Source organism: Mastomys coucha, unplaced genomic scaffold (assembly GCF_008632895.1).
Source record: "Mastomys coucha isolate ucsf_1 unplaced genomic scaffold, UCSF_Mcou_1 pScaffold8, whole genome shotgun sequence".
NCBI classification, from domain to species: Eukaryota; Metazoa; Chordata; class Mammalia; order Rodentia; family Muridae; genus Mastomys; species Mastomys coucha.
The window spans coordinates 26786221-26800232 of NW_022196914.1; positions in this window are offsets into that span (position 1 = coordinate 26786221).

Genomic DNA, 14012 nt, shown 5'->3' on the forward strand with positions numbered 1-14012 from the left:
AATTGTTCAACTCCCCTTTACCCAAGAAAAGGACTCAAGGACTCTGGGTGTGACCACTTTAAGTGAAACTCAAGCCTCACTCAGATAATCCACACGCGAACAGGAAAAGGAGAAGGAGCCAGTTCCTTTGGCCTTGGTCAGGCCAAACTCCGCACACCACCCCAGGAGACTCCATATTGAGGAAGCCGAGTCTTGGGAAAGTGGACTCCACTCATACTCCCATCACTGGGTGGGCCTGGTGACAAGATGAACTAACTGTCTTTCCATCTGCTGATGCCATGTTATTACAATTCTTTCTCTAATTGTCTCTAACAATAATGTCCCCTTCCTGACGCTCAAAGATACAAGCCCTTAGGTCCAAAGGAGACCCCAATTTCCTAAAGTCCAAAAGGCAGCCCAAGCATCCAGAAGTGGGCTCAGCTTGTGGGAGGATTTCTGGTACTTAAAGAAATGCCAGCATTTCTCGGGAACTTGACAAGCCTGTTTCCCTTTACCAAAAGGAGTCATTTTCCTTACCACTGGCAGAGGGGCAAATGGCTACCTGTGGTGTCTATTAGCACAGCACAGCACATGCAGGCCTCCAGGCTCGCTCAGTATCATGAGTGCCTGTTACACAGTTCAGAGTTCATGCTAGAGTCCTATGGGTGCCTAGCTTCTCTCACCTCCTCCCCCACCCTAAATTCCCTCCAGCTCATAGCTTTCTCCCCAACCCTATAACACTACTATTTTTGTGATTCTCTCTTTCCCCTCTTCCCTCCCCCTTCCTCCCTCCCCTCTCCCCGCTCCTCTCTTCCCCCACCCCCTCTCCTCCTCTCTCTCCCCCTCTCCCTCCCCCACAAGGGGCATCCTAGGACCTTGAGTAGACTTCCTTTCCCAAGCAGGTAACCTCACAGGCCTTCCCTTGGCTTCAATTCAAGTTCCATCATTTCTCTTAAATTCATTAGCTCAAATGCTACCATGATGGGGGCTGTGAAGAAAAGGAAGGAGGAGGAAGTGTGGATAAAAGGAGATTAGGATTGATCAATGCAGACACATCACACTGAGATCCATTCATCTCTACAATTAATACGTGTTAAAAACTAAAGGAGCTAAAGCGGACGTGCTAAGGGGGTCATTTCACAGATGTGTCCAGGGTCATCTGTGGCTCAAGGGGGAACACTTGCAAGAAGCACAATATAAGATCATGCAAAGGGGCTACAATGTTAGATAAATTGGTGTCTTAGTTACTTTTCTATTGCTGTGATAAACACCATAAACAAAAGAAACGTTGAGAAATAAGGGTTTATTTTATCTATCACTTAGGGAAATGAGGGCAGTAACTCAAGGCAGGAGCCTGGAGGCACACACTGAAAGCCCAGCTGTAAAGGAACACAGATGCCTGGCTTGCTCCTCATGGCTCACTCATGGCTTACTCAGTTCTCTTTCTAACAGCACTCAAGGACCAACATTCAGGAGTGGCACGGCCCACAGTGAGCTCGGCCCTTCCACGTTAATCATGAACTTAAAAAAATACATCACAACCTTGTCTGCAGGCCAGTCTTGTGGGCATTTTCTCAACTGGGATTTCTTCTTTCTAAATAACTTCAGTTTGTGTCAGATTGACAGAAAACACAGTTTTCAACAAATATTTAAATAAAAACAAAACAACAACAACAACAACAAAGTAGCGTGTAAGAATTTCTACCTCCATTTTGGCTCAGTAGAGCCTAAAAGACTCTGGATGCTTCTGTTTGTCTTGCCGAGCCTCAGAAGAACAAGGACCCTGCAGAGAGCCTCTTCTCCCTCCCGAGATTCAAAGGCTCCTGTCCCACACAGAATAGCCTTTCCGGTGTGATAACACTCACTCTGCTGTGTCCCCCAGCTCATCTATGGCCTTGCCAAGGCAGGCAGGATTGTGCAGGCCTGACATTCTTCTTTCCTAGCATGTTGACCCATTGGGATTCGATGCCTACAACAGTATGTACCACAGTCAAGGTCCTCGGGGCACAAACTGACGGGGTCCCTGAAAAATGTTCTTCCCTTGTTCCTGCTCAGGATGTTCTGGGGTCCTGTTCCTGATCTTACATTTAACCATAACTCAGTTTGGTAGTCATCCTGTGGTCCTTTCTGGTTTTGATGAACAGAATAGACTGAGTCTGGCTGGCGAGATGGCTCAGTGGGTAAGAGCACTGACTGCTCTTCCGAAGGTCCTGAGTTCAGATCCCAGCAACCACATGGTGGCTCACAACCACCTGTAATGAGATCTGACACCCTCTTCTGGTGCATCTGAAGACAGCTACAGTGTATTATGCCAGAGCGAGCAGGGCTGTCCTGAGTTCAATTCCCAGCAGCCACATAATAGCTCACAGCCATCTGCACAGCTACAGTGTACTCATACACATAAAATAAAATAAATAAATCTTAAAAAAAAAAAAAAAGAATAGACTGAGTCTACAGAAGTTGAAGGGGAGCAAGAAGAGAAATGAGAATGTTGGGGGGCAGGAAGCCCAGGCCACCCCGGGCCTCTGCACAGCTGCCCCATGGCTCTGTCTCACTCTCCGGGCTCTCAAACAGGGAGGTCCAAAGTGTTGTTTCACAGAGGTGTCCTGGATCATGTGTGGCTCAGGGACAACCCTTGCAAGAAGTATTTTCCATTGTAAGTCACTTGCTTACCTACGTAAGCTCTTCTTTCACAACTGAGGAAAATCAAGAGCTACTTGGTAGAACTCTAGTAAGTGAAAGAACGACACAGGGAACCTGCAGCTACATCAAAGTAGTGAAGGTTAATAAAGCAGTAATAGGGAGAGGGGATGGGGGAGGGTGTCTCACTACAAGACCCTAGAAAGAGTCTCTCTCTCTCTCTCTCTCTCTCTCTCTCTCTCTCTCTCTCTCTCACACACACACACACACACACACACACACACACACACACACACACGCACACACACACACCACATGCTCAAACTCATATGTGCACACCCTTCATTAGCATGTGTATTTCCATCATGATAGTTGTCTGGAAGTGTTCAGCTTGTATTCTGGCATGATTCTGTGGAAAGATTAAACTTGGCTTAATGGAACACCATGCCCAGGAGCCATGAGGCCTTATTTATTGAGAACACACTACACCATTACATCTGGAGAGGATGGTGTCCTAATCCACCTCCAGCATGCAATGGAAAGCTCAAGATGCTCATCAGAAAACTAAAGGCTCTAAGGAGATGGCCCTTAGATAGTCAAAAGATCTAGGTTATTCTATTCAGGAAAAAAAAATGGTGGGTGCTACCTGGGGGATTTTCAAAGAACCTGGGAATCTTCTATGATCAGCTGCCACTGAAGAAGAGGGCACATGAGCTCTGTCTACAAAGAAAGAACAAATATTGGCTTCAGTGTTGGTTAACTGTTCCCTGACAGCTGAACATCCAGTATGAATAGTGTCTTAGTTAGGGTATTACTGTATGAACAGATACCATGACCAAGGCAACTCTTCTAAGGACAACTTTTAATTGGGGCTCAGTCCATCAAAGCAGGAGCATGGCAGCATCCAGGCAGGCATGGTGCATCAGGAGCTAAGAGTTCTGCATCTTCATGTGAAGGCCACTAGGAGAAGACTGGCTTCCAGGCAGCTAAGACAAGGGTATTAAAGCCCAAGCCCACAGTGACACACCTACTCCAACAAGACCACACCTCCTAATAGTGCTAATCCCTAGGCCAAGCATAAACAAATCATCACAAACAGCATTGTATCTGGGATCAACTTAGACTGAAGTCCCACCCTCCCATCTACCAGTGTAGAGTGTGGCCAAGTTGCTGAGTTTCTTTAAGTCTCTGTTTTCTCATCTCTGAAATCAGGTGTCATAATAATGCACTGAGAGTTTGGAAGTAAACTGAATGATACACATAACGCACTCAGCACAGACAGAAAGCACCCACAAGCACCAGCTAGAGCTGCTGTCTAACCTCTGGATGCTGAAATACCTTTCAGGTGAAGGTTTTGTTATATAAATTTGATTGTGACTCCCTCCCCCCACCAAAAAAATGTGTATATTGGATTCCTGATTTCCAGGACCTCCAAACATGAGTTTATTGGCATTAAGGGCTTTACAGAGGTAAGAATGCCTGAAATTGGGTCATTCAAGAGGAGGCCCCATTCAATATGGCTGATGTCTTCGTAACACAAAGAAATTGGACAGAGACAGGTCTTAGTGGAAGACCATGGGAATGCACAAAGGAAGAAAATGGCTTCCTACAAGCCCTGGGAAGATGTCAGAACAGACTCTACTTCCAAATGAGCCAACATATGCTGCTACAGTTTGAAGCTTGACTATCCCCAAAAGGCCCCTGGGTCTGTAGCAGTTGGGGATGTAGTGGAACGTTTAGGAGGTGATGCTTAGTCGGAGGAAGTGAGGTCATTGAGGGGTGTGCTCTCGAAGAGATGTTTAAACTCTCCCCTCCATGTTGATCACCTTGGCTTTCATCCACTAGGAGGTAAACAATCTCCTCTAGCACACGTTTCTGTCATTGTTTAGTTTGCCACCAAAAGCACAAATCAAAAAGACCAAGCCACCATGGGCGGAAACCTTCTTTATGAAGTTCATTGTCTTGAAAATGTTGTCACAGTGTGCCAGGCTAAAACATCTGCTGACACCCTGCTGTCAGACTTCCAGCCCCAGCTCTGAAAAACAATACATTTCTGCTGCTTTGGCCACTAATGGAAGCTACAGATATATAGATCAAATATGTCTAACCTGCAGCCCGCAACAGCATGCGTCCTAGCATAGCTGAATCATAGATTCACTCTCGTAGATTACCATTTCACAATGCAGTGTTAAAAGAGTGAATCCCCCAGGAGACAGTTCCAAAACTCGGTAACTGCCAAGATATAAGCCATGAGGAGCAGCCATGAGGAGCAGCCATGAGGAGCAGCCATGAGGAGCAGCTATGAGGAGCAAATGTGCTACCTGTGAGTTTCCAGTCTAGGCTCTCGCCCAGCCATCCACTCTGGGCCCTGACTCTCCATTGTTTAAAGAGTCTTTGTTTAAAAAAGTTTGTTGTTGTTGTTTAATTTTGGGGTGGTTTTTTTTGTCTTGTTTTGTTTTTTTGGTTTTTTTGAGACAGGGTTTCTCTGTGTAGCCCTGGCTGTCCTGGAACTCACTCTATAGACCAGGCTGGCCTCGAACTCAGAAATCCACTCAGCCTCCCAAGTGCTGGGATTAAAGGTGTGTGCCACCACAAGTTTTTAAGGCTCTTTGTTTAAAGAGTTTTTTGCTGTCTCTGCTATCCGTGGACATGGGACCTAAGAAGAAAGATGTGACTGTGTGCGACACCATGTGTAGATTGTTCCAAATTCATGCCCATGTACAGAAAACATCTTCACTTCGAGAGTTCACACATGTGGATCCATAGAGAAAAACAAAGAGCACAGGTTGGATTGATTTCTCTTTACCATCCTGGTCTCCATCTAGACCCAGGCCATAGTGACCCATCCTGTTCTTCTGCCCTCACAGCTCTAGCTGATGGCCAGAGATTCCTTTGGCTTTGCTGGCCACTCGACAGCTGTCGGGGCTAATAATCAGCATGGGCCAGTAGCATGTAGGGCTGGCAAGGACACTGGGCAGTGACAGCTGCAAAGGCCTGGTTGCTAGCGGCTTCTCTGCCAGACCACCGCAGATTCTGGGAGCTAATGGAGTGTGAAAGCTGGTCACCAGACTGAATACAGGCTGAAGCCTGAATTTGTACACAGTCCAGACTCTGGAATCTGCGATGCATATAGCTTCATTATAAAAAATAGATATAGCATTTTAGTCCAAAATGAGCATTTTCTGATATTTTATTAGCCCATTTTTGTGCACGAAGCTATGGTCCTACTCATGTTATTAAATTATATCTGTACACAAAGACATGAAAACCTGCCTGTGACATTTGCCTATTTTCAGAATAGTGTGAAATCCAGGAACGGAGAGCTAGGCCCTTTTTCTGTTTGACAACAGGTGGCCATGTGAATTCATGTCAGGACAGTATCCACGGGACCACATCCATGGGTTCAAGCAACAATAGTATGAACATATTCAAACAGTTTTAAAAATGAAAACTGATCTAAATTTAAACATAGCAACTGCCTACATAACACTGAGACTGTATTAGGTACTACAAATAATGAACAAATGGTTAAAAGCATAACAGATGATATGCATAGGTTATATGCCAACAGCATGCTTCTTCCTGTAAGAGATTTGCATAGTGAGGACACTCATATCTCTCGGGGATTTTAGAACTGATTCTCTCTAGATAACAGGGGTGCCCATAATTCTTAAGGGTTATGTTCCTAATACAGAGACCCACAATTGGACCATGTGCAGAGAGTGAAAGACTTTGGAAGGCTCAGTCCATTGAGCCCCTTCCCTCAGGGCCTAGGGAGCTCTGAAGAAGAGGAAGCAGAAAAGATGGCAAGAGCCAGTTGGGATGGAAGTCACGAGGGAAGTAAGGCCTTCTAAACACAGCAAGGCCAACACTCATGAGCTCACAGAGGCTGTGTCAGCATGCTCATGGCCTGCGCAGGTATGAACCAGATAGGGTCCCAGTGCTGAGAGGAGAACTGGGCACAAGTTTCCATCCAAATCCAGAAGCTATATCCAACTGATAACCACATGCAAAGGAAAAAAAATCAGTTCTCTCCTTTGCATCCTCCCTGGGTACACAAACCACCATTAAGAATAGACCCCAATCCCAGGAGTAGATGGCCAACATAAAACAAACTCAATAATATTTTAGGAGGTTTTGTTTGTTTGTTTGTTTGTTCTTTTGTTGTTGTTGTTGTTGTTGTTTTTGTCTCAAAATGCTTTGTCTGTACTTTTACATTACATTTCCTATATGATATTTTTCTATTTGTGTGTTATATGTCTATGTGGGGCATTTGTGCAAGTGTGCACAGGTACACACCTGTGTGTGCCCATGCAGGGGCCAGGTGTTCTGCTCAGGCTTTTACTAGTTCAAATGGAGCTGTCACCAGAACTAAGGCTTTATCTAAAGGCTCATGTGTGTATATCAGCTTCTGAGGCCATTCAAGATTACATGGGCCTCCAGGTGTCCTATGTGAGCCATGCAGATGCAAAGACCACCAACACCTGGATAATGAGAATGGCCCCAGAAAGATTAGGTTTGTATATTTGAATACTTATTCACCTCTTGGAGGAGATGTGTCATTTAGGGTAGGCTTTGAGGTTTCAAAAAACTGGATACATTTCCAGTGCCTTCTCTGCCTCCTGATTTACATACACATCAGGATGTGAGCTCTCATGTCACGCACACTTTGCGTGAAGGCAGTATCTGAGGCGTAAACTTCAAGGAAAGTCAGTCTCCTGCCTCCGCATTGTCGCCTGGCACCCCAAACTCAGAGGTGGCCCAGATATGTCCTCGTACTAGTGTGCTAGGAACTCACCAAGATATCATTTTCTTACAGCTAGCAAGAGAAAATTCGGACATTGTTTTCTAACCTTCACCAATGTTTCCAACTATCCTAATTTAATGTTTTAAGTACTAGAGAGTAATTGAAAGGTTTCTCTCACTCTAAGACATTAGCTGAAAGTGTTAGGTCTAGATTCTCCTCTGCCTGCCTCCAGCAAGAACCAGAGAATTAGCATAAGAATCCTCAACAGAGAGGGCTCCACCCCTCTTCCTCCTGCTTCGCACCTAGCTACCAGACCCTGCTGACCTGGGTGTGTGGGGGTCGGTTTGCCAACGTGACTTCAGTCTAGCACTAGGACTGGAAGAAGAAGGACTTGGACTCACATGCAGGACTAGCACTAGAACTTAGATGGGCTAGGACTCAGATTCATGTATCTCTCGCAGTCCCCCGGGCCCAAGTGCTCTGGGTACTTGGGCCTGGGGGATGCAGCACCAGTTCAGAAGAGATAGCTGCTATTTTAGACCCAGTATGTTTCAGATAGTCTCAGAGGTGCCTCAAGTGTTGAGCTGCCAGATTTTTTATTTCTCTTTTACAATGATTGTAAAAGCCTCATGTCGTTTTTAAAAGAAATACACTCAGATTTTACACCACTCGTGTGTAGTCTGTTTGTCAAAGCCGAATCCCGTGCCCACCTGGCCAGAACCCATCGTCCCGCGTATGGACTCTAAACCTCTGAAAGTGTAAGCCCAATCCAAGGCTCTCTTCTATAAGTCACCTTGATCATAACATTTTCTCACAGCAATAGAAAAGTAAGTAAAACAGAGTGTATTGGTTCACAGTTCTGGAGGGCCAAACATCCAGGAGTGAGAAGCCAGGACCTGGTATGAGACTTCCCTCTGCCTCACCCCAGAGGAAGAAGTTATGAGCAGGCAGAGAGCAGGACTCCAGAGTGTGAACTAGTCCTTTTTTATGGAACTCATACATGCTGGTTCTGAGTCACGCTCATGTCATGGGTCATACTTCAGCAGCCCTGCACAGACAATAGCATGTATTCCACATGAAAATAAGGCATCAATAAAAGCTAAATGCCCAGCATAACTAATGTGATAGTATTTCTGACAAAGCATTAACCCAACACGTCTTTCAAGAATTGATTTACCATAAAGAAGAAGAAAAAAGGGCTACCATAGCATCGACAGATTTCATATTAACAGATTATATTAGTAATCACTGTCCAGATGCTGCTGCTGTGACCTGGGAGCTCCACCATCTATAATCATTTAAAAACTGGTATGAAACTGTTGAACCCATGAAATGAAGGTGGAAAGATCTGGAATTAAGTCTAGTGATGAATTTCTTCCTAATTAACTAGACCAATGTGATGGTTAATTGTGATTTGACTGCATGCAGAGAAGTGGATGAGGTGGATAAAGCCCACCTCCAGATGTGGCTGGGAGGGTGTTTCCAGAGACGATAGAACATGTGTGGTAGTAACTGAAGGGGAGCACCCTGTCCTGAATGGGGGTGACATCATCATATATGCTAGGGACCCAGATGGAACAGAAGCAGAAGGAAGCCCATCAGTGCAGACCCCGTCTCTGCTCCCTCCGCCTCCTGTACACCAGGAGGTGAGCAGCTCCTCTCCTGTATATATGCCCTGCCATGACATTTTTGCCTCACTACACAAAGGGCCAGAAAGCAAGAGTCCAGCAAGACTGAAACCTCTAAAATCAAATGCTTTCTCTCTTGTTATTGTCTCAACATGATGTCATGATGACAAAAACTAACACAGCTAGTGCTCCTGCATGCTTCAGTTGGTCACATGACAACTGTGAGCACATGATTCATTAGGAAATCCCAACTGTTTGAGGGACACAGTCAGTGTAAGCGAAAGTCTTACAGTGATAATTACCAAGCCTGAAATAAAGACAAAGGAAGAGCCAGTTTGGCCCATTTCTTTTTCAGATTTTGGTGTCAAGAGTTAGTCAAGTCAAACATTCAATGAAGTCAGCAGTCTTCTCACTCATCATGCATTGGTATAACCAGAGAAACTTGTTATTTCAATTAACGGTCCAATACCTCCCAGGGCCTATCCTTCCATTCCTTCATTTCCACTGTGCCTTCAGTAGCCCAGATTTCTAAGCTCAGTTTGGTAATGCCCATGTGCCCATAGTATAAGCTTTCTGTGGTTAGAATGTGACCCTCAAAGTCTGCACATTAGATAATAACTCCCAATGCAACAATATTGAGAGGCAGGCCCTTTAAGAGGCAATTGAGACTCTAGGCAGAGTCCTCCTGAGTGGGTTAACATGATCAGTGGAGTGCATTCATCATCACCAGTGTTTGGGTAAGAGCACGTTCAGTGTTCCCTGTGTGCCACCATGTTATAATACACACAAGACCTCACCTTGACTTTGGTCTGTTGCCTCCATAAGTGTAAGAAATAAACCTCTTCCTCTGTGCCATATCCACGCTGTGGTACTCTGTTACATAGGAAAAGGCAAGCTGAGACAGAAGACACTTGGGGAAGGAACATCCTCAGACACAGCATCACAAATCACCCCAGTGAGGATGGATGCAGAGATGCCCATGCCTTTCCAGTGCATTTGTGAGAGTCTGTGAGCCAGATGCAGTCACTGCCCAAGACAGCGTAGTGAGCTGTTACAATCACAGTGCACTAACACACAGCCTGATACCATCCTCTGAACTGTAATAGAAAAAAATTAACCTAACAAAATTTAGCATAAGAAGGGACATGAGTATAATGTTCCTATACCAATGAACTAGATATCAGCCCATATGTTATAATATCAACTAACGCTCATTGTGGGGTAAACACCATTCTTAATCACTTACACCATCACACTTTCTAAAGAATAAGGAGACACAAGGAATCCAAAATGACTGCAAGCTTCCTACTCCCTGGAAGGTTCGAGTTTCCTTAAAACTATGGATTGCACGATGTTCTGTAGGTCTGAATCCTGGCCAGGGACAAGAGTCACTGGGAAGGCCTCACTGTCAGAGTGTCTTACTCACTAGCCTGAAGCTGGAAGAGAACTTGGAGACCATTGCAAGCTTTCAGTGCCACAAATACTGTTGGCCCAGGGACCACATTCTCAGAACTACCGCTACAAGAAGAGGGCTGCAAAAGGTATGAGAAGCCAGATAAATATGTCCACCCTTGCAGTGCAGACCACCTCCATTGCAGCTGCCCCACGTGCTGCTCCAAGGGAAAAAACCACCACTGGCAGCACACACATGTACGGTAGGGCTGTGCTCCAGGAAGTTCACAGTACAAACACTGGCAGCAGGCTGAACCTGGCCTCATGCCAAAGTGTACTGTTCCCTCTTTGGAGAATGAAGGACTCTTCAAAAGACTCATGTGGGGAAGCAATGAAAGGGATGGTCTATGCAGGCAGAACCTCCCTACCCCTCACTTTTTCCGTGAACACCTACAATCAGAACCACAAATGCAGCCGCACCTGCCTTCTACCTCTGAAACTCTGTCCCAAGGATCCATGAGTAGTATTTGATCAGAAACAACTCAACATATTAATGTCCCAGAACTTCAGAATGGGAGGTGCTCTCCATCTTTGTGACATGTCTTGGAGAATACCATAGCCTTTTTCTGCCACTTCTCAACATGCAGCGCTATTGACAGCCTCCAATGAACAAGAAATAAATGCCACCAAAGTGGAAACCTGACCTCTACTTTCTAGAAAGGCTCTTGGCATTCGGTATATAATAAAAATATTTGTTGAATGAAAGATCAAGATCTTGATTCCTTCTTGCCTTATGATATCCATGGTATCTAAATGAGGCCTTGGAGCCTGGAAACCAACCGAGTTTCCCTACTCCTCACTATGACAGTCCCAGGATTCTAGGAGCAAGAAGAAGTCCTAGGAGAGAGGGTGTGCTTATGTAGCCAAGGCTACCGCACTTGGAGAGATGACAAGAACAGAATCCCTTTGTCCTGGAAAGTTCTGGGATTAGATGTTACATGTTACTCTAAGATTTGGGGTTCTTGGTCTCACTAATAAAAGAATTCAAGGAAAAACTCAGAAGGAAGCTCGGGGATAATTCTCTTATTGTTTAAAGAAATAAACGTCAGGACAGGGAAGCTGAAAGTCTCAGCAGCTTTGAGGACAAGGGAGATTGAGAAGAACCCATGATTCTTGAATCAGGTATGGCCGCCAGCTAAGGGGCAGGCAAGTAGCCACGTGGCAAGAGTAGAGGGAGCTTCAGAGGAAGTGAGTGTCCCTCAAGGGCCAGGACCAGAACATCTAGGCTCTGGCAAATATTTGAATAAGAGAGAAGGGGGGGAGGGTGTGGTTTTCTCAGTAGCCAGTGACTGAGGCTCTGCTAGCAGTTGCTCTGAGGGTGGGCCTCTGAGACAAAGGCTGAGACTTTAGTGTCATTAGTGGGCATTGTATCCGGTGGGACAGGTGAGACTCAGGAACAGAAAGATCACCTGGGTAGGTAGTGCTGGCCAGCGGGAGTAAGGAAAAAGTGAGGTTCAAGAATTCCTATTTAGTAAAGAATCAGTTGCCCAGAAGCAAGAAATGATAGTTATATAGATGGTCTTGGGAAAAACAAAACAAAAGAAAACAAAACAAAAATGCCTTTGTGTAACAGACACCGAGAAATGGCTTATGGGGGACAAAGGCCTGTAATCCTGCCTTTGGTTTACATGTCTCCTTTGTCTTAAAACTTAGAGTCAGACTTGTGTTTAAGCTTGCTTGTTGGCATGTTAACCACTCAGAGTGTCTTCTCTTAATAATGGGTTGTCTGGCTAGTTCAGTCAGTGAAGCATGAGACTCCTACGACCTAGAGATCAAACTATTTCATCCCCCTTCAAGGCTGAAAGCACAAAGATAAGAGTAACCAAGAGGTCTTGCCATGAGCTTTTACAGTGACCTGTTCCATCCTGAAAGTCTGCAGTCATCCTCGTGGGCATGCATCTTCATGGTAGTCTAGGGACAGCAGAATCTCACAGACAGGATCACCCAAGGCCGTAGCAGTTATCTCTTGGAAAACAGCTCATCATCTTGAGCAATAAAGACCTTTTTAGACCATCTTACATGACCAGATCTGAGATAAAGGCTATCCAGACCTAACTGTGATCAAGACTGTAGTCACACACACCCTTGCTCATACCAACTCCTCCTACCCTATTTCTCCCTCTATATGATCCTAAAGCAATACCCCAAAGACAGCTGAAATACATGCTTTCTACCTTCCCCCCAGATGGTCATTTTTACTGAACTCTTTTCTTTGATTTTTTTTCACCATTACTTTTGTTTGCTTTCTTTGAAAGCAACTGAATTGCAAATGTTAGAGCCAGCCAAGAATGCTGTTACACATACAAGCACTTGGATGAACCTTGAGGGAATGTTTCAAGTTAAATAGTACACTCACAGAAGGACAAATATTGTACAATTCCACTTGAGGAAGAAACATAAAATAAGTTGATATGAGCTGAAGGAGGGAGACGTGGAGACGTCAGTCAACTTGATTGGTATGGTGCTTCATGTATTTGAGCATTCAAAAGGCATGCTATAAACACTGGGATTGTCAGGGACAATCCTGTCCCACGTCCTCGCTTTGTTACTATGATGTTCCATGCCCATATCATATTTTAACAAGGCACCAGAACTTTGTTTTAATTCTGTGATCTTCACAAGTTTGAAAACAAAACAAAACAAACAAACAAAACAAAACAAAACAAAAAAACTAGACTTCAAGGTCAGAGAATCTTCTAATTATCAAGAGATTCTACACAGATATACAATCTAGTGATTAGCCAAATAACTAAAGCAAGTGAGCTGGCTCACTAACAATAGGCACTCCTGTGAACTAAAACAGTTCCCCACTGGGGGCAGACTTAGGGCCTGGTGCCTTATGTTTGTTTTCCACCTTGGACCTACACAAGGTATTGAAGATGTGGGTTGTGTTCCTGGGGGACAAAGACTGCCAGAGGACAGAGTTGTCTTGATCTCTGACATCAAATCACAGAACAATCGGATAGGATGAATTAGAATCTTAGAACAGATTCCCAGAGCATAAGCACATCCAGTGTGGCCTGAGACCTGCTTAGTCAGCTAACGAGGCTCCTGCCCCTTGCTGTTGCAGGATATTTGATCCCACTGTGAACCCCAAGATTGTATATTGGAAAAACCTGACTCTAGTTGTGGTTTGGCTCAGCACTCAACTTTAATCCAAGAGTGTTTTGTTTATTGTAAATAAGATTAAAGAAAGTCAACCATAAATCAAGAGGAGGAGCAAGCAACCAGTTGACAAGGAGTGAATATAGGAAAAAAAAAAACCATAGAGAGTGAGAGGTAGTCAGGAGGACAGAAAGAGGTACAGGGAGTAGAAAGGAAGGACATTCAATTTGAAAGTGATTTAAAGACAGTATGAAGAAGGAGAACTGGACTTATCTTTCTGGGACAACAGTTGAAGAGGAAGGTCAACTGGGTGCTTTCTCTGCCTCTCTAAGCTAGCAGGATTTCACCCCAGCATCTGGCTCCTGAATCTTCATTTGGTAAATTGGGCAATTGAGATTTTGTTTTTAAAAGCAATCTCTTGCTTTTGTCACTGCGTTGTAAGTGTTCTGTTTTTATTTACT